This window comes from Eriocheir sinensis, unplaced genomic scaffold (genome assembly GCF_024679095.1).
Source record: "Eriocheir sinensis breed Jianghai 21 unplaced genomic scaffold, ASM2467909v1 Scaffold591, whole genome shotgun sequence".
NCBI classification, from domain to species: Eukaryota; Metazoa; Arthropoda; class Malacostraca; order Decapoda; family Varunidae; genus Eriocheir; species Eriocheir sinensis.
In genome coordinates this window covers 170,001-191,038 of record NW_026111933.1, presented here as the reverse complement: position 1 = coordinate 191,038, position 21,038 = coordinate 170,001, and the positions used below count along the sequence as shown (strand labels likewise).

General features: G+C 42.9%; 1 long non-coding RNA gene across 2 annotated transcripts in view; it reads left to right on the top strand.

The window, feature by feature from the left end:
- LOC126993247 (uncharacterized) overlaps nucleotides 1-21,038 on the top strand; it is a 54,377-nt gene that overhangs the window by 26,520 nt on the left and 6,819 nt on the right. For both annotated transcript variants that reach the window (XR_007747543.1, XR_007747542.1), the window contains exon 3: nucleotides 13,585-13,668. This is a non-coding gene — a long non-coding RNA (uncharacterized LOC126993247). The remainder of the gene's footprint in view (nucleotides 1-13,584; nucleotides 13,669-21,038) is intronic.

Here is a 21,038-nt window from a genome sequence, read left to right as displayed (position 1 = left end):
CATTTACGTCGCTGTATACGTCCTAATGACCAATAACGAGAACATAAACCCCCCTTGTGGTGTCTCGGTTGGGCTCCGGAATGAAGATGAGGCTGTGAGGAGCGAGGCATGGTGAAGTGCTTGGAGATGACGGGAGGTGATGCTGATGTGATGTGAGGTGAGGTAAGGGGATGTGATGCAAGTTGAGGTGTGGTGAAGTGCTCGAGATAAAGGGGATTGATGTGATGTGAGGTCAGGTGAGGTCAGGTGATGTTAGGTAGTGCGAAGCGAGGTTATGCGAAGTTAAGTGCTCTGAGATGAAATGATGTGATGTGAGATGCTGTGTGAAGTGCTCTGAGATGAAGTGATGTGATGTGAGATGCTGTGATGTGAAATGAGGAGAGGTGATGTGAGGTGAGGTAGTATAGGGAGGTAATATGAGGTGATATGAGGTAGTGTAGTGAGTTATTGTGAGGTGGTGTGAGGTGAGGTAATGTAAAATCAGATAAGGTTAGGTAGTGTGAGTTAAGGTGAGATGAGTTAAAGAGAAGTGAGATAAATGGGAGTGAAGTGTTGATAAGAAGAGGTGTATTTTAGTAGCCAAAGATAATGAGTGAGGTGTCAATACGAGGAGACAAAGTAATTAAGAAAAAATGGAGTGAAGTATTGATAAGAAAAGAGGTTTATCGAGGAGGTAGTGAAAGATAATAAGATAGTCATGTGAGGAGAGTTTGGTGAAGTGACGTTGCTTAGTGATGTGAAGAGATCAGTGTGAGATGTATTTAGATGTATGTAGGGGTATATAGTAGATATGTATAGTATAGAGGCATGTAGGTAAAGGGAAGGTAATGTTAGGGGAGGTAAAGTGAGGTTAAATTGTGTAGTGAAGTGATGTTGTATGGAAGGTAGTGAAAGGGAAAGGGGAGGGGGGGGGGGGGGGGCAGGTGATGTGAAGTATAAATAGTTTCTCTTCGCTGGTCTTTCACTGTCTTGCTCTTTTTCTTTGGAGGTGTTGGTATTTTTTTCCTTTCTCTGACTAGTATTTCAAAGTGGTGTCTTTCAACTTTTCTAGAAGGCAGAAAAGGAACTTTTTTTGTAATGATTGTACTTTGTTTTTGTTCTCTCTCTCTCTCTCTCTCTCTCTCTCTCTCTCTCTCTCTCTCTCTCTCTCTCTCTCTCTCTCTCTCTCTGTCATTTTTCTTTCTTTTTTGTAATTTTTCTTTCTTTTTTGGCATTTTTATTGTTTTTTCTTTCCTTTTCATTCTTTTTTTTCTTTCTATCTTTCCTTCTTCCTTCCTTCTTTCCTTCCTTCCTTTCTCTCTCTCTCTCTCTCTCTCTCTCTCTCTCTCTCTCTCTCTCTCTCTCTCTCTCTCTCTCTCTCTCTCTCTCTCTCTCTCTCTCTCTCTCTCTCTCTCTCTCTCTCTCTCTCTCTCTCTCTCTCTCGACAAAAATCACGTCGCACTCGGCTTCTTGTTCATGACTGGTTGATGAAGTTTCGACAGACTGCCAATGACGGATTTAATTTCCTCGTCAAAAAATAAAAATCTCTTTTCTAGGAACTTCGATGTGACATGAAGGGAAAAAAAAAGTGGGAAAAAAAAGTTGAAAAAAGTCATTATCGCTTAAAAGCCTCTCTTTATTGGAATATAAGTGTGTGTGTGTGTGTGTGTGTGTGTGTGTGTGTGTGTGTGTGTGTGTGTGTGTGTGTGTGTGTAAACTTAGGAAGAGAACACCTAAATTTCTTCTAACATTACAAAGCTTACTTCCATTCTCCCTTTTCTTTACCTTCGTCTTTATTTTCCTTCTACTCCTCCTCCTCCTCCTCCTCCTCCTCCTCCTCCTCCTCCTCCTTCCTCGCACGCATGCTTCCACGGCGCCCGAGCTACAGATAATTTAGACGGCCTCCATGAATCACACAAAAGGATAGATCACGAAGAGGGCCTTGTAGGTGTGTGTGTGTGTGTGTGTGTGTGTGTGTGTGTGTGTGTGTGTGTGTGTGTGTGTGCGCGTTGTAGTTGTATAGCGAAGAAATGTTTATGGAGGGAAGAATGAGTGGAAAAGGAAGAAGGGAGGATGAAGTGATGGAGAAGGTGGAATGAAGAGAGAGAGGGGAGAGAGAGGTGGTGCAGGTGGTGATGGAGAGGGTCATTAGAGGTGAGGAGAAAAGAAGTGGTAGCTGGTGTAGTGGTGGTTTTATTGCGTTGTAATGTTAGTGTTGGCGAGGAGGAGGAGGAGGCGGAGGAGAAGGAGGAGGAGGGGAGGGGAAGGAGCCTTGCACATAAAGGAGTGTAGAAAAGAAGACGCAGGGGAAGGGAGATCATTTCTGCCTGACGCACGGTAGCTCCTTCCAGACGTACTGTAGTTTGCTCAGGCGATAACTTTGCTGGAAATAAAATAACATGACTGAAATTATAATTGCAAGTAATACGTTTTGCCAGCCATACGATAACCTTTGACTGCCGTACGATCTATTTATACTATAGATTTGCGGTAACCTGCGAAAAAAAAATTCTTATCTATGCCTAAGATTTGATAATTTAGTGACATACAACGCCATCTACCGAACGTGTAAGTAAATTCTGTCAAATATACGATAACATGACAGACATACCAGTAATGATTTCTTCCAAGCGTATGACAACTCCTTCCAGATGTATGAGAGTTTCTACCAGGCGCAACAAACCGCGGCCGTAAACCATAGTAAGGGCGCCTTGAAGTAGCCTTAATCCTTGTTTATACGGCCTGTTTACTGCCCGCGCCACACACCAAGCGCCCGCAAAATTACACGCACTTGTCGTAACCTTCGCAGATTTACCTGAGCATGAGCTGCGGGTGACCTACTTGTGTTGTGCTGTGCCGCGCTGTGCCTTCTGTCTGTCTCTGTCTGTCTGTCACTGTCTCTCTGTTTCTGCCTCTGTCTCGTAGTTTCCATCTGGCACACACACGCACACAATTATTATCAATGTATTTTTCTTACTTGTTTACTTTTTGAAACATCACATAAAACGGCTCACCAATTCCTTGCACATAGACTACTAGAATGACACACACACACACACACACACACACACACACACACACACACACCACATACACTTTTTAGTTTCTTCTCTGTTAGCTTACGATTTTTTCTCAAACAATATTATTTTTTTATCTGAACTTTTCCTTGCATCAGTTGTGTTCGCTTTTGTACTGCCCATTATTTTTCCTCTTCTTCAGCCGGGGGCCTTAAGCCTCTGGCACTGAGGGACTCCAGCAGCGTTGCCAAATTATCGTACTATGAAGATTGGATTTATCATTTTTATGCTCCAAGACGATCGTAGCCACACAAACAACGATAGAAAATTAGAGTTAGCGTTAAAACTGTTATTCATTGATGTTGGTTTGTTCTTTTGGTATAGTTATCGGTCAGAGACTAAGAAAACTCAATGCGATGATTACGATAATTTGGCAACACTGAACTCTAGCCTCCCTCCCTTATCTCACCCCCCTCCGTGCGAGCAGAGTATAAGAGAAGGGGAGGGCAGCACTTAGAGGCAGAGGACGTACGGAGCAAGGGAGGCAAAGGCAGAAAGGTAAAGGAGAAGGGAGAAGAAAAGAGGAGGGTAACGAGGGAAGGGACTTGCTGTGTTCACTGTCTGACAAAAAGTAAATAAATAAAAAAACCGCACCATTCTAATTACGTTCCTCCCACTGAAATATTCTGTAAGGTCATCCGTCACATGAAAAAAAAAAAAAAAATGGCTTACGTCGGAATGTTTGGCAACCATAAATTCTGTAGAGAAGAAAATGGGAAATAATTGAAGCTCGCTACTATTTTTCCCTAGACTTTTTCCGTAATTACTAACGAACATAAGAACAAAAGAACGTAAGGAGTCTGCAAGAGGGATCAATAATGGTTTCTTTATTATTTTCCCCAATGTTAGTATGCTTATTTACTATTTGTCCGTCTTTGGTCAGTATCTACATGGTCAAAATTCTGGTAAAAATGCGATAACACCGAAGTATCTGTCCAGGTGAGTGTGTACCAGCACATGCCCGCCGCCCACGCACAGGTGAACCCCTCAGTAACGATCGTGAATATCCAGCAGCCGCGTGCGTGTCCAATAAAACTTCGTAACGCCACGATGTAACATGTTATCATCACGTGAAACTTTTGCGAGACTCCTGTACAACTTAGTCACGTTGGGCTGTTGGAAGTTTTTTCGTTAGTGAGCCGCGTCTTTTTTTAATAGAGTGTAGAATTGGTGATGTTAGAACGACACGATATTGGTTTTGATCAAGTGTAAAAGGTCGGTATTATAAGATACTTTCCCTTTTCACATCATCTATTTCTAAAGGTGAAAGAGGGGATCAATCGGGTTCTAATGAGTGTTTCTTTAGGTTCACGGTACAGAGGAAGGGTCACACTACAACCAGGGTCATAAAACTACTCCTGGAAATGCCCACAACTGCTACGAAAGCCTTGTTAAATTTGTGTTCTTGGGCGACGAAATAGTTGGGTCGTATTTTAAGACATTTCGCCGCCCAAGAACACATATTTGACAAGACTTTCGTAGGAGTTGTAGGCATTTCCAGGAGCAGTTTTAGGACCCTGGTGGTAGTGTGACCCTTCTTCTGTACCGTGAACCTTAAGAAACACTCATTAGAACCCGGCTGACCCACTCTTTGACGTTTATAAATAGTTGATGTGAGAAGCGAAAGTGTTTTATAATACCAATTTAAATCTAAACAAATTATTACAACAGTTCTATTTCAGCGAACGAGTGGTAAAGACATTATTATTGAGACGACTTTTTTTATCACCTGTAAGTAACTTGTGATTGCATAACGTATACGATAAATTCCACCGATCGTACAATAACATATGACAAACGTACGATAGCTTTACGATAGCTTCTTGATGTGTGATGAGTTCTACCAGATGTTCGTTATTATTTCATTAGATATGTTAGTTCATTCATCATTCCGTCATTCATCACATATCAATTCACTCATTCATTTATTCATTCATTCATTCATTCATTAGACTTGTCCCGTTTTCCTCTCCTTAATATTCGTTCTCTACATACATTTTTTTTTCATTTTAATTTCATTCTGATTTTAGGTTTTCTTTTTCTTTTCATTCACGATAGTTTTTCTTCTCTCCCTCTCCAGCCCAGGGCAAAAAATATGTGGAAAAATAGTGCTGAGGATAAAAGTACCACTGAGGGTTCACACACACACACACACACACACACACACACACACACACACACACACACACACACACGGTGGTCTCGGCGGCACCAGTTAAATATTATACGGTTTGAACAAGGCCGAATGAAATACTCAGTTCCGGGGATTTCCCGAGAGAGAGAGAGAGAGAGAGAGAGAGAGAGAGAGAGAGAGAGAGAGAGAGAGAGAGAGAGAGAGAGAGAGAATGTGGATATAGCTGTTATTGTTGGTGAGAAATGTAATCTGTCTGTAAGCCGCCTTTAAACATTTAAGATTTATATCATTATTGTCATTATAGCAGTAGTCATAGTAGTAGTAGAAGAAGTAGTAGTAGTAGTAGTAGTAGTAGTAGTAACAGTAGCAGTAAAAATCACTATAACGAACATCCTCCGTCTCAAAAGTACCCTTGAAGAGACTCCATAAACTAAAGGCATGCAGAGGAGGAGGAAAGGTTCAGAGTATAGATTAAAGGTCCATCAGGGCACCTCATCGCTACTGAGGCGACTCTGAAAACAAAGAAAAGCGCAAAGGGAAAAAGAAAGAGCATGGTAGTAGAAGTAGTAGTTGAAACACAGCGAAAACAGTGTAACAAGTAATGAATTTTGAGCGTGGCAGCAATAGTTCAGCGGTCCCAGCGGGTGGCGAGCGGGGACAGGAGGTGAAGGGGAATAGTGGTGACGGAGACAGGTATGGGAGTACGAGGTGAAGTAGGAAGGAGGAGACGAAAAAAAAAAGAGGTTGAGGGGGATCGGTATGGGAGATGTGGGTTTAGATGGAAGGAGGAGATGGGGAGATGAGGTCGTGGTGGGATGCTGAGGTGGTGGAAGGAGGAGACGAAAAAAAAATGAGGTTGAGATGGATCGGTATGGGAGATGTAGGTTTAGGTGGAAGGAGGAGATGGGGAGATGAGGTCGTGGTGGGTAAGGCAGATGCTGAGGTCTTGGAAGGAGGAGACATGAGGAGAGGTGAAGTGGCGTGGGAGCGGTATGGGAGATGTAGGTGGAGACAGAAGGAGAAAAGGGAGAGATGAGGTCATAGTGTGAAGATGTATAGAAGGCAGAAATGTAGATGAAAGGGAGAAAGATGTGTGAGATGCGTATAAGGGAGCTGAAGAGATGGGAGGTGGAAATTGAGGTAGATGAGAATAGCCATAGCAATGAAGGTGGAGGATGATCAGTGGAAGCGGAAGGGTGGAGAAGCTATGAGAGGTGGAGGTGAATGAGATGGAAGATGGAGGTGGAGGTGTATAAGGAGGTAAGAGATGGAATAAAAAGAGGTGGAAAGTGGAAGTGTAAAAGAACAGATGAATAAGTGAGTAGAAGGTGGAGAAGAAGAGGTAGAAGTGGAGACGACGATGGAGATGGAGGTCGAGATGTAAAAGATCAGATGAAGAAGGGAGTAAGGGATGGAGAAGAGATGGAGATTGAATGAGGTGAATAAGTGAGTTGAAGGTGGAGGAGAAGAGGGAGAAGTGGAGATGAAGATGGAGATGGAGGTGATGCATAAAGGGAAACAGATGAAAGAGAAAAAGGTGGAAAGTGGAAATGTAAAAGAACAAATAAACAAGTGAGGTAAAGGTGGAGGATAGATGGAAGTAAAGATGGACGTGCAGGTATAAAGGAGCAGGTGTATTAGGAGGCTGGGAGTGGAGGTAAAAATAACAGGTGCAGCAAGACCCACCAACCCCGCCAGACAGACAGACAGACAGGCAGGCAAGCAGGCAGGGCCACGCAAGCTCTGCCGGGATTCCCTGCTACGAATTTAATTAAGAGTTCCACAAAAATTGCTAAGCTTTAATTATAATCCCGGAGCTTAGCTGGAGCAGAAATTGAAAATGATTTAACAAAATGTAATTTTTTCATACGCCTCTTTATTTCCGCCGAGGACTGTCAGTCTCAGGTGATGAGTTTCGGAAGAGATAGCAAATTATTGTTTGTGCGAGAGAGCTTTTTGTCGTCTTGTTTCTTTGTCCCTTCAGAAAACGGACTCGATTCACAGGTATAAGAGGAAAATGAAGTGTGACTCGTTTTTTTTATGCCCGACTGTTTAAAAGGTTATTTTTCCATTCTTGGGGAGTGGACGAAGGACATTTGTATCTTTTCTTTTTATCTCACATGCGTACTGACTTTGTCGACGTGAACATTTTCATCTGCATGCACCAAAAAGCGGGTTTAATATTGTAAGACATCCGCTGCCGAAACAGCAGACATTTTTTTAAAATTTATATATTTCATTCGGCCATTGATTACTCCTTTACACACACACACACACACACACATTCCATTTTCTCCACATAATACACGGCCATTTTTTGTTAATTTATAAATTAAACAAACGAAATATCGCCATTAATTTACTAAGATTACGTTAGGGATTTTGCTCGGAAGTGGCTCTTCTCAGATTGACGTAAAACTATAAGAGAGAGAGAGATTGTACAGCTTGAGATATGAGTCACATCCGTCACCATTAATCTCTGGGTCCCAGTAATCACAAGATGGGGTGGTGCACCTCGCTGCCTCACGTCACACCTGTCCCGTACTTCCCTCCCTACCTCCCCCACACTCAGTACTCTCACCTTCCCGCCCCACCCGTCACATGCTACACGTGGACAACACTTTGCAGCTGCTTCTCCAAAATTACTTTCATATTCTCATGGATTAGGAACGAGTCAAAGGTTGAAGATATTCTAATAACTATCAAGAATAAGAGTATTTCGGCAGGTGATACAATGAGTAGAACCGGTAACAGGAGGACAACCGAAGTAATACAATGACATCCTAGCAATTGTAGTCAGGGCCGATAGAGAACCAAATGGAAAGATGGAATTAGAACCTTTGGCGACTCTGGCTTAGGGCTACAGTAACATTAGAGACCGATGGAGAACACAGGGAAAGGTTTTTGTCCAGTAGCTGAATAATAATAGCTGGTGATAATTATTTATATTTAATGTCATTTCACCGTCGTTTCAGTGTTGAATATTGCTTGCTTGCCTGTACAGGAGGCTTGCAAAATACTATGACTACAATGAGTCTGGGAAAGTAAGTCCAGCCACCTTCCTCTGCAAAACGCTGCGGCAAGTTGCTAAACCTCAATAATGCTTTCGCTTAGGCAATAATGATCAAGTCACACCTCACAACACTCTCATCACACTCTCGGAACACACTCGGGCGCCTCTTGAAAATCCAGCCACACGTAGCAACACTCAGTAATTATAAAGCTCAGTAACAAATACATATTGTCACAAGTTTAGTCAAATGATGTTCTCTGAGTAATTTCTCGTCTGCAGTAATGGCAGCAGCAGACACACTAGAGCAAACACGTGGTAATGATTTTCCTTGGGGACTTTATTAATGAACTTGACGTATTTTTTTTTATTTCTTCTTTTTCATGTACTGAGAACGTCCCATAAAGAAAAAGCATTAAAAAAACGATACTGTTGGGTGTTTCTGAAGATGTAAACATGTGAATATAGGAGAAATACCGTTCTTTTCAGCGATATGGAACTGTAAGATGAAAAATTAATTGTAAGAAAAAAGTTTAAGAAAGTGTGAATGTAAGAAAAGGTGAAAATATACAATCAAAACCTAAATAGACCAACATAAACACGTATATTTAACCTCTTGTTACTCCTCACGTTGTATATTTTCCTTTCAACACCTCGGCGTCGCCCTGCTCAGCATTGATCACACCAACACCGAGGAAAGTTTTACAGTTCTCCCTTATCAAGAGTCCTTGTGCGGAGACTAAAGGAGAGAGAGAGAGAGAGAGAGAGAGAGAGAGAGAGAGAGAAGGAAAGAATAAAGGAAGGAAGAAGGAAAGATAGAAAAAGAATGGAAAGGAAAGAGAAAAAGAAAAATGACAAAAAAGAGAGAGAGAGAGAGAGAGAGAGAGAGAGAGAGAGAGAGAGAGAGAGAGTGGGGGGTAGGGGGGCAGGGAGAGGACATGGCTGACGAGTTTAGACAAAGACACACGCAAAAATCCTTCATTCTGTTTACCACTAAAGGCTGTCACCATGCAGGAAGGGGAAAGAAAGGATAGGAGGGCGGCACAGAAGGAGGGACGTGAGGTCGGTCCTTGATTTACCAGAGCTTGAACGTGGCAAAAAAGCTCCGTAAAAAGGTCGACACTGGCCTTGTTGTGGTGCGGTTTGAGGGTTCACCCGACACCACTCGTCGAGGCGACACGATCAGCCGCGTTCAACAGCGTCTTGTGAAATACGATGAAGACATTTTAATCAAGAGACGCGTGCTCCCAGCCCTGAAGACCTGCCGCTGTTGGGTGAAGGAGGAGGAGGAAGAGGAGGACTGGTGGTAGAGGCGTAGAGGGGTGGGAAGTGTAGTGGTGGTGAAGGGGGAAGGCAAGGTGTGGTAGGGGATGGGTGAAGGGAGTGAGGGAAAGAGAGGAAGAGGATGAAAGTGCGGGATCAAGGGTTTAGAGTGACGCACAAAGTGAGTGTATTGTCAGTGGTTTAGGGAAGTAACTTGACACACACACACACACACACACACACACACACACACACACACACACACACACACACACACACACGGGCGATGTTCTACAAAATCATAAAAAAAGAACAATATATCTCTTCCTCATTTTCATTGTAATTTTTAAGTGCAGTCAGCTTTTAGAGATTGAAAAGAAAAAAAAAAACAATGATAAAATAAGAGGATGATACATGTGTGAAATTTGAAGGACTGACAAACCTTACACTCGCCTGCGCCAGAACGGGCTGGGCCGACCATCAGGCCCCACCGGGAAGAAGCCTTAGGCCGACCATCAGGCCCCACCGGGAAGAAGCCTACCGGCGCAATAGGCCGCGGCGTAAAAAAAAAAAAAAAAAAAAAAAAAAAACTTACATATTTTCAGTTTATAGAGGATACGAAAACAAAAGAAAATAATTATGTAGAAGGGGACGGATGTGAGGAAGGCTGGAATCGTCGTTGTCTATAAGGGAAAATAAATATACGTCTGCCGAGAGAGAGGTCCCGCGGCAGTCCTTCCATGTTGTGTTGCCCTGTCCCCCCCCCCCCCCTCTCCCCTCCCCGCGGACCCGGCACCGTCACCGCCAGGGCCATACGACCACTTTTGTCCGAGCCGAGCCTCTGCCTCTCGAGCCCAACACCTGACGCCGGCAGGTAATTACCGCCTCTATATCAGGTGGTCAACGCCGCGCGCCCCCCACCCGCGGTCAGGTGATGAGGTCATTCCCGGGAACAACGAAGCTTTGTTGTTGCTGTGGCGAGGCACCAGCGCGGAAAATGGGGCGTTGGTACGGAACTTTCCTTATATGCCCCAAAGGCCGTGTAACGTACAAGGAATATTACCGAGTCTTGACGAGGGTTACGGAGGAAGTCTGGACGTGTTAGGTAATGTTTCCTTACTCGGTACTTTCATTGTCCAGTACTTCCAAGCCTTCTCATTGTTCGTGGAATATTATGATGTTTTGCACGGAAACTAAATGAACAGAGAAAAACGGGAGATTTTACTACTCGAGAAGATTGCCTAATTGCATCGAGTATTAAGATATCTTTACGGGAGTTAGTCACTTGGCGATTAAAGAAAACGAGAAGGAAAAGAAATATATATATATATATATATATATATATATATATATATATATATATATATATATATATATATATATATATATATATATATATATATATATATATATATATATATATATATATATATATATATATATATATATATATATATATATATATATATATATATATATATATATATATACATTGTTCGTGTGCTAGTAGTAATCAAATTATATAAACTTGTAGGTTTTGATCAATACTAACGCTAATATCCCAGGAAATTCAAGCGAAAATAGACTAATAACTATTTGTGGAAATGTGAAGGTAATGGCGTGTCCGTGAATGAAACTGTTCCGAAGCTTGTGTTATTTGCGGTTGAACTGGATGACCTGCTCCTCGAGATTGATGAAAAGATTTAATTCTCCACACTGAGCAGAATAAGTGTCACCGGACTTGTTGTAGTATACCAAAAGGATTCAGCGTCAAGGCCTTCTTATACTAATAGACAAGGATGCAGTAGAAATAATCCGGCAAATGGAACAAATCGGAATGAAGCAACACGTCCCGCTCCTCGACAACGGTTCGAATCATGAAGCAAACTCGCCGAAGCACCGCGGCGCCGCCTACCTCAGTGTGCTCCCCGCCGTCCCCGCGCCGGGCATGTTTTGGAAGTGCTGCCTCCTGACCCTGCACCGCTGCCGGGGAGTGACGGGATCCTGAAGGTGTAACTGTGTTTATTAGTACATCGATGAGTTGACGAAGTACTGCTGCCAGTGGACGCTGCTGCCTGGCTTGGAGCACTAACCGGAGATGGACGGATCTACTCGTTAGCGGTAAGTGTGACGAGCTTAACTATTGTCAGACTGTTTGATCGTAATTATAATGAGATTATTCATCGGCCCAGCAGCTGTAGTATCAGCACTGCAACTCGTCGGAGGCTTGTCAAGATTGTGACGCGGACGTGTTCATTTGTTAGCTTAGAAATCGACAGTATGACATAAAGCTCAATCTAAGCAAACAGTGTGGTCAAAAACTTTTAAAAGGCCGAGCAGCAGCTTTGTTTAATGCGTGTTTGTACATCTCGTTTAAGACGTTACAATCTTGCATGATCCCTCATTCCGTTGTTGTCCATGACCAGATTACTATTACGTTTAACTTTAACCTTATATCATTCACTAGTTATTTACAACAATCCGTTTCGTTTCTTCATTTCGATAAGATTCTCTGCACTAATGACTGATTTTCATTATTCTTCGTTGCCTTATTATTTCCCGGCCATCATTTAACTTTTTTTTTCATTACACTTGAGCGAAGAAGAGAAATGGTTTATATATACATATTTATACGTATACCTACTTCCATTCCATTATTTCACTTAACACTTATTTCCGAGTTTCCCTCATGCATCATTTCCCTGCTACACACTTCCGTCTCTCTCCTTCGGTTTTTAACACTCGAGTGAAGGCGAAAAAAGAAGCCTGAAGCCCCTACGAGGACATCTTGACGTTCTCCGCGCGTCACACTTCGCGAGGCAGCTCAAAAAATATGCAAATGTCCACCAAAGTTGAGGCGGGGGCTTATTTTCCTTGAAGCTCACGGAGAGATTTCCAGGAACACCCCCTCCCTCCCTCCCTCCCTCCCTCCACTCCTCATTTCTTCCCTCACCTTTTGTCCTTTCTTCCCTCCTGACTGCTGACCGACCGACTGACCAAAGATGAGAAAAGAATAAATAAATAAGATGAACTATTGATGTTGGAAGAGGATGATGATGGAAAGGGAATTTGTATCAGAGGAAACAACATCGTCTGAGGGAAAAGAAGTGTGGAAGGATAAGAGAGAGGATAGAACGAAGGCGGGGAACGTAGGTGTGGGGAATAAGGAGAAGAGGAGTGTTGAGGAAAGAGGAGAAGAAGAAGAAGAAGAGGAGAAAAGAAGAGAAAACAAGAGGAGAAAAGAAGAGAAGGAAGAAAATAAATAGTAGAAGCAGAAGAGGGAAAGGATGATGAGCAGGAGGAGAGGAAGGAGGAGGGGGTAGTATCCTGTAGTGTTTGGTGTTTCATTATTCAATTACGGTCGCTTCTGCTGGAGGCGATGGAATTACCTGGTTCATAGGCGTGACGGTGTTGCCGCAGCGCCCGGAGGAGAAGGGAGGAGGAGGAGGAATCAACTGTGACCTTTTATTTCCTCTTCCTTTACTCTTTCTCCGTTTTCTTTCTTAGTCTTTTCTCGCTTGTATTTTCCTCTCACTTGAAGGGAAAATGCGTCTCTCTCTCTCTCTCTCTCTCTCTCTCTCTCTCTCTCTCTCTCTCTCTCTCTCTCTCTCTCTCTCTCTCTCTCTCTCTCTCTCTCTCTCTCTCTCTCTCTCTCTCTCTGGGGGGGTAGAGGGGGTCAATAGTATTTTTCTGTCCCTTCCGCGACCTTTTTCTGTCTCGTGTTAAGAAAAAAATGGCTGGAGAATGAAAAGAGGAAATGACCCTGACGTCTGCCTCTTCTTTTTTTTTTTTTTTTTAGCTTTGAAGGGAAAAGGGAGTGGAAGGAAAGAAGGGACTGGTTGTGTCAGGAAAAGATTGAGGAGGAGGAGGAGGAGGAGGAGGAGGAGGAGGAGGAGTTTTTTTTTTCTTGTGTGATGGGAAAGTGAGGACGAGGGAAGAACGAACTTGCTGTAAACCTTTTTTTTTATCTTTACCACGCAAGGTGAATATATAGGAGACGAAGGGGAGGAGGAGGAGGAGGAGGAGAAGGAGCTTACCCTTTGTTTTCTCCCACGGGTGGAAGAAAGAGTTGGACACGAGGGAGGAGAGAGGGGAAAACTTACTTAATTTTTTTTCTCCAGAAGCGCTCAGTGTCCTTGTTTACCTCTGTGATGAGAAGGAAGAGGAGGATGAGGACGGCGGCGGCTTCGTGAGGAAATAGATAGGTAAGTCTGCCCTTTATTGAGTACTGTTTGTGTGTTCCTGATGACGTTGGATGTGGTGTGAGTAATTTTCCGTGTGTGTAATTCGGTGCTCTTCAGTTTCTTTTCGTCTTTGCTGTGTTATTCCTGTATCAATTTTTTGGGCACACCTCTTGGCAGTCAGGCTAGGGTTAAGAAGACACACTTGGTTCATTTGCTTGGTTCTAATTCTAAAAAGGACTTCCCGCGGGTTCGAATCCTACAGCAGGTGCAAGAGCATTCTCTGCATGGTGTAAGGGAGAATAAGCCGTGACTTTAATTGCATTTTTTTTACATTATGGTTAGAGCTTATAAAATTTGTAGTCTTAATAATTTGCATCAGGTTTGTTTTTTCCTTTTATTGGTGTTGCTGAGATTATTATTATTATTATTATTATTATTATTATTATTATTATTATTATTATTATTATTATTATTATTATTATTATTATTATTATTATCATTATTCTCATTCTCATTCTCATAATCGGCAGCACGATCACTACCTACATGCACACACATCAAAACTCATACTGCAGGCACGTTGTGTGTGTGTGTGTGTGTGTGTGTGTGTGTGTGTGTGTGTGTGTGTGTGTGTGTGTGTGGACGCGGCTCGTGGGCTGGGTCGTTAGCTTGTCAGTGGCGGTGGTCGCGAGACTAATAAAGTAGTGTTTATCCTGGCGCCAGGCCCTTACGACTTCTTCCCTTCCTTCAGTGGTTCTTTTATTTCATCTTTAAGTCTTTCTCTCTTTCCCTTCAGCTTTTCCTTCTATTTCTGTTTTCGTTTTCAGTCCTTCCTCCTCCTCTCCATCCAGTTCTTCCTTTTATTCCTTCTCTCCTTCTGGCCTTGCCTTTTATTCTTCCTTCATATCCCCACAGCTTTCCTTTCTATTTCATCTCCTTCTCTCTATCCGGTCTTTCCATTTCTTACTTCTCTACCCCCAGCATTTCCTTCCATTCCTCTCCTTCTCTTTTTCTATCCTGACTTTCCTTCTCTCCTTCCTACGTTTCCTTCCTCCTCCTCCTCTCCACAGCAGTCAGATGGAACACATTATGGAGGTGAATCTTAGAAATCATCTCAGGTTCTCTCCTCTGTTACTGCAATATCCTTTCTCTCTCTCTCTCTCTCTCTCTCTCTCTCTCTCTCTCTCTCTCTCTCTCTCTCTCTCTCTCTCTCTCTCTCTCTCTCTCTCTCTCTCTCTCTCTCTCTCTCTCTCTCAACTACACGTATTATCGTTCGTTTCATGTCTTTGTCACTAAAGGTTCATTTTATCACATTCTTGCTGGTGTTGGTGTTTTCTGAAGCCGGGATAACTTCGACACAATATACGGTTGAGAAGCTCGGCGCCTCACAACAGATCAAAAGGAAAAGCTGAGAAGTGGACAAAGAGTAACGGAATTAGTCTCCTCATTTGGGAATCTTTTACCATCTTCCTCCTAAATCGTTCCTCCTCTCATCTTATAACTCTTCCCCTTCTTCCTTTCCTCCTTTCTCCTGTTTTTTCATAGCCATTTTTCTACAGTTTCCTTAATTTCCATTGCGGACCTTTGTATATACTTTTTGTTACCCCCCCCTACCCTCCTCTACACACGCAGTAAAGATTGAAAGACATGGACGAGTTGGGATTAAAATACACTCATTCTGGCAGTGGCACCCTCATCATCACAGCCATTCTCACCATCACTATCACAATCACCAGTCAATAATCATCACCACCACCATCATAACTGCCCACAAGCTCTACAATCATCACCGCTTTCATCACCACCACCACCACAATCATCATATTCTTCGTCATTTTCATCACCATTACAAGTATCACCAATCACAATCAGCAATCAATACTCATCACCACGACCATCATAACTGCCCACAAGCTCAACAATCATCACCGCATTCATCACCACCACAGTCATCATATTCTTCGTCATTTTCATCACCATTACAATTATCACCAATCACAATCACCAATCAATAATCATCACCACGACCATCATAACTACCCATAGGCTCTACAATCATCACCGCATTCATCACCACCACAGTCGTCATATTCTTCGTCATTTTCATCACCATTACAATTATCACCACTTCACTACTCCAGTTATCATCGTCACCACCACCATCATAGCTACCCATAAGCTCTACAATCCTCACCACTTCCACCACCACCACAATCATCATATTCTTCGTCACTTTCATCACCATTACAATTTTCACCACTTCACTACCCCAGTTATCATCGTCACCGCCATCGTATTGCCATCGTTAGCGGACGCGTGTATAAGTAGTCATTGCGCAGTCATTATTTCGCTATCCTCCTTTATAGTCTTACTTGTTCCCTCGTTATTGCCTTCATCAACTTTTTTTTCCATCTAAAGCGTATAAAAGCAGGAATCTCTCTCTCTCTCTCTCTCTCTCTCTCTCTCTCTCTCTCTCTCTCTCTCTCTCTCTCTCTCTCTCTCGTCTTAGGTTTGGGATGTGCGCACTTACCATTCTTCCTTCCTCCTCCATTCGTTTTCCTCCTGTAATTGCTTCCTCTCCCACTCATCCTTCCTTCCTTTACTTCCTCCCTTCATCCATTCATCTTCCTCCTAAATCGTTCCTCCTCTCATCTTATAACTCTTCCCCTTCTTCCTTTCTTCCTTTCTCCTGATTTTTCATAGCCATTTTTCTACAGTTTCCCGTTTTGCCATTTTCTTCTTTTCACTTTATTCTATTCCTCCCTTTCCTCTTTTTCTTTTCCGATATTCAGTCCTCTCCTTAATTTCCGGTCTAACTCTTTTTCATTCCATTTTTCCTTTTTTTTCATTCCCTGTTTTCCCCTTCTTTTCATTCACCGATTTTCCCATTTTTTCATTCAGTTTTCTCTTTTCATTCACTGTTTCCCTTATTTTCTGTTTTTACATTCGTCTATCCAACTTTTATCTTCATCTCTTATTCCGTTGTCCGTCTATCCTATTTTCCGTCGCTCTCCTCCTAACCATCAATGTTCTCTCTTTAGTTCCTTTCCCTGTACCTCTCAACGGTGTTCTTTTCCTTCCATCGTCCTTGTTTCTTAATTTTTCCCTATATTTTCAAGTCCTTCCTTTCTCACCTTTAGTCTGCCGTTTTCCCTTCAACTTAATATTAACTAGAGTTGAAATGCAAAGTTTTGGAGCCATCTGATTTATGTAGAATCACTTACGTTTAAGGACAGATCACTTAGTCTTTACCATGGGGTCTGTGTGGTCTTATTTTTTATGTAAATCTACGTAAATCACCTTCGCATTTCAGTGTTTTATTCTTTCCGTTTCCACTTTTCCTTTCTCAATACACTTCCACACAATTTTTCGTTTGGTTTATCTCTTCACCTCCTTTTTCCACACTTCCATTTCCGATCGTTCCTCACCTTCGCATTTTACCTTTTTCTCTTTCCATTTCCATTTTTCCTTTCCCAATTCACTTTATTATAATTTTTCGCTTAGTTCACCACTTCCGTTTTTTTCCCTCTTCCGTTCTTTCCCTTCGATCTTTCCTCCCAATCCAACCCTTTTTCTACGTTTACTTTACATGATTTCCCTTCCGGTCTTTTAGTCTCCTACCATCAATCATTTATGCTTTTCCTCCTCCCTGCCCCTTCCTCCCTACTACCTTACCTTCCAATCAACCCCTCTACCCTTACATTACAATTCCTCACCCGGTCTTTCACTCTTCTTACCATCTATCATTCATTCTATCACGCTTCTTCTTCCTCATCCCTCCCTCCCTCCCTCTCTCCAGCCCTCCCTCTTCCTCTTTGACCTTTCATTCCAAACTCTTTATCTACCTTCACTTTTGCATTTCCTCATCCGGTCTTTTACTCTTCCTTCCATTCCTCATTCATTCTGTTACGCCTCTTCTCTCTGCCTCCCTCTCCCTCCCTCCTTCCATCAGTTTTCTCCACCTCTACTCTCTCCCACCCCTAATTCTCCCTCCCTCGCCTCCCTCGCTGCCGTCACTCTGCCTCCTTCCTCCGCACATCCTTCTATTTCATCTTAATACTTCCGCGCCCATCGTGTCTTCTCCGCGAGGAAGGAAAGACTCGAGTGGTGAGATTAATGTCCTAATTTATAGACCATCACCAGGGAGGACCCGCTCTCTCTCTCTCTCTCTCTCTCTCTCTCTCTCTCTCTGTCTGTCTGTCTGTCTGTCTGTCTGTCTGTCTGTCTGTCTGTCTCTCTCTCTCTCTCTCTCTCTCTCTCTCTCTCTCTCTCTCTCTCTCTCTCTCTCTCTCTCATCTTTTACTTTTCTGTACTCTTTAGCACAATTTCTTTTGCGGTTTACACTATTTTCTTAAGCATTTCCGCTCTTCATTTGTCTCCATTCCTCCCCCTCTCCCTCACCTCTTCCTCCGTGCGCTGTTTTGCCTTTTTTTTCTTGTAATTCCACACCAAATCGACTCGGATGGAATGTAGACCGAATTAAAACTTCTGGGAAATTAATGGTCTGGGGCATTTTCCTGAGGGTGGCCGCGTGTGACCATTAGCCCACCAGCCCCAGGCCCCGTCCCCGTCCCTCCTTCTCCCCCCTCCCACTTCTCCCCAGATGGTAGTTCCTCTCTCAGCGTCTTGATGTAATGGGTACTGTTAATGGGGTCGAGTCTGCGTAGGGTAAGTTCTTGTAAAGTTCAGTTATTTATCTTTTTGTTCATGTTTTCCTTTTCTGTTCTTGCAAGTTCTCAGCTGTTGTTCTTGATGTTTGTCTGTGTTTTATATAAAGAAAATGTTGCTTTCTCCCTCTTCATTCTTTCTCTTTTCTTTATTATTTTCCTTTCGCATTTTTTCTTTTTCTTTGTTTCCGTCTGTCTCTGTCTATGTATCTGTCGGTCTGACTATGTTTCTCTCTCTCTCTCTCTCTCTCTCTCTCTCTCTCTCTCTCTCTCTCTCTCTCTCTCTCTCTCTCTCTCTCTCTCTCTCTCTCTCTCTCTCTCTCTCTCTCTCTCTCTCTCTCTCTTTCTTTCTTTCTTTCTTTCTTTCTTTCTTTCTTTCTTTCTCTCTCTCTCTCTCTCTCTCTCTCTCTCTCTCTCTCTCTCTCTCTCTCTCTCTCTCTCTCTCTCTCTCTCTCTCTCTCTCTCTCTCTCTCTCTCTCTCTCTCTCTCTCTCTCTCGGCAGTGTTTACGAGCCTTCACTCCTCCTTTGATGGCCCCCCCGCCGGGCCCTCCACCTCGTACACTCCGCCGCCTCGTGAGTGAAGAGGAAAGGAAATGCCCGAAGAGACTATTAGGCGGAATTAATCATAAGGGAACTGGTAATAGACTCGGGATTGCTTCTTATAGATATCAGGATTAATATTTTTTTTTATTTCTATTTTGTGTAGTCTAGTCAGCGTTTTTATATATTTTTTGGTGTTTTTTTTCTTGTTTGTTTAAGGTTTATTTGTATTGATGAATGTTTGTTTGTTTTTAATTTATGTGCATGCAGAGTCCTATCTAGGGTCCGCTATTTGTACTGAAAGATAACAATAGCATCCCCCCCCTTACACACACACACACACACACACACACACACACACACACACACACACACACACACACACCTATTCTTTTCCTTCTTGGCATTTTTTCTAGTTCATTTTTCCCCCTTCTTTTCTTTCATCAAATCCTCTTAAATCCTTTTCTTCAATATTCACACAAGTCTTCCAGGTAGAAAACTTTAGACTACACTAGACTTACCTAAGCTGTCCTTGGCTTGACTTGGCTTTTTGGCTTGATTCTGGCTTACCTTGTATTCTCTGTTGTTTTTTGCTTGGTTTTTGTTCCTGTTTTCTTTTTTGTTGATTGGCATGGATTCACCTTTGACCTTTTCCCTCTCGTCTCTGTGGCATGGTTCTGGCTTACCTTTATTTTCTATTGTATGGCTTGGGTTCACCTCTCTACCTTTCCCTCTCGAATTGTCGCCTACCTGTCTTGCACAGTAGCTCCCTTCCCTTCCCTTCACTCCTCTTCTCCCCTATGGAAAAGTCCGTCCTCGGTGCAGTTCATTTTTCTCGCCTACCTTTTATTCCTCTACTCTTCCTTTCAGGGGAGGCACAAAGGGTCAAGTGAAATATGCGCGGCAGGGCGGGAGGGGAAAAGCATTCATTGTTCGTCATGCAAAGTGCCAAAGGTATTAATTATTCATTCGTGTTCACAGGCCATGGCGGTATTATATTGGGTGGCTAGGGGGGGGGGGTGAGGGGGAGACTGCTTTCTGTGTGTCGGTGTAAGAGGATGGTTAGTTGTTATCGGTGGGGGGAATACTGTCAAGTCTAGTGGTCAGCGTGCCTGGCTACTACTACGCTGGCCCGGATAGGAATCATGGTCCGGGGAGTCGGCGTGCGGCTCACCCAGCGGTTCATCCTCTTTTTCGGTTCGGTCGATAAAAAGGGTACTTGGGGAAACCTGGGGAAGGTAAACTGTGGCAATCCCGGATTTCACATTGGCCCGTGTCCCGGTGTAACTGGTTCTTGCCTACCACAACTCAGCTGAATAAATAGAGATGAGCACCGCAGCCACGCACAGCTACGGCGTATGCACCCACCTCTTATGCAGACACCACGTTTATTATTGTTGTTATTATAAATATTCTCCTTAACTATAGTACAGTTTTCAGTTCTTTAATACGAATATTTATCATTTTTTATCTTGGTTTTCTCAGGTTGTTGTATATATGATACACATTCAATTTACTTTGTTGTCGTAATTGTTTGTTCAGAATTATTATCGTATACACCATACTTATGTTTGTATGCGTGTTGTTTCGTGTATTATTATAAATGATTCAGAGTCTGTTGACACGTTTCTTAGAATTAGTAATGTAATGTAATTGTTGGAAGTATTTACTTTATGCGAGCAACAATTGTGTTGTTTCCCAGTGCGGCACCTGGAATTATGGGAGTCATAAGCTCCTTAGAGTATTACATTTGTTGCTTTATGTATATATCTTCTTTATGGTATTTTAACCTATTTAAAGCCTGTGTGTGTGTGTGTGTGTGTGTGTGTGTGTGTGTGTGTGTGTGTGTGTGTGTGTGTGTGTGTGTGTGTGTGTGTGTGTGTGTGTGTGTGTTTCGTTGTTTTGCGCCTCCGTGTTCGCCTCATAAAGTCCAGTCATAAGAGGAGAAGAGGAGGGAGGCAGGAGAGGGAAGAGGACGAGGAGGGAGAGGAGGAGGAGGAGGAGGAGGAGGAGGAGGAGGAGGAGGAGGAGGAGGCGGAGGCGTGAGGAGAGCAGGATGTTAGGAAGTGAAGAATGCTTTTAAATAGCTGATGAAAAAATTCCTCTCCCTCCACCATACAGAAAAGGAATTCTCACACATATCATCTCTCTCTCTCTCTCTCTCTCTCTCTCTCTCTCTCTCT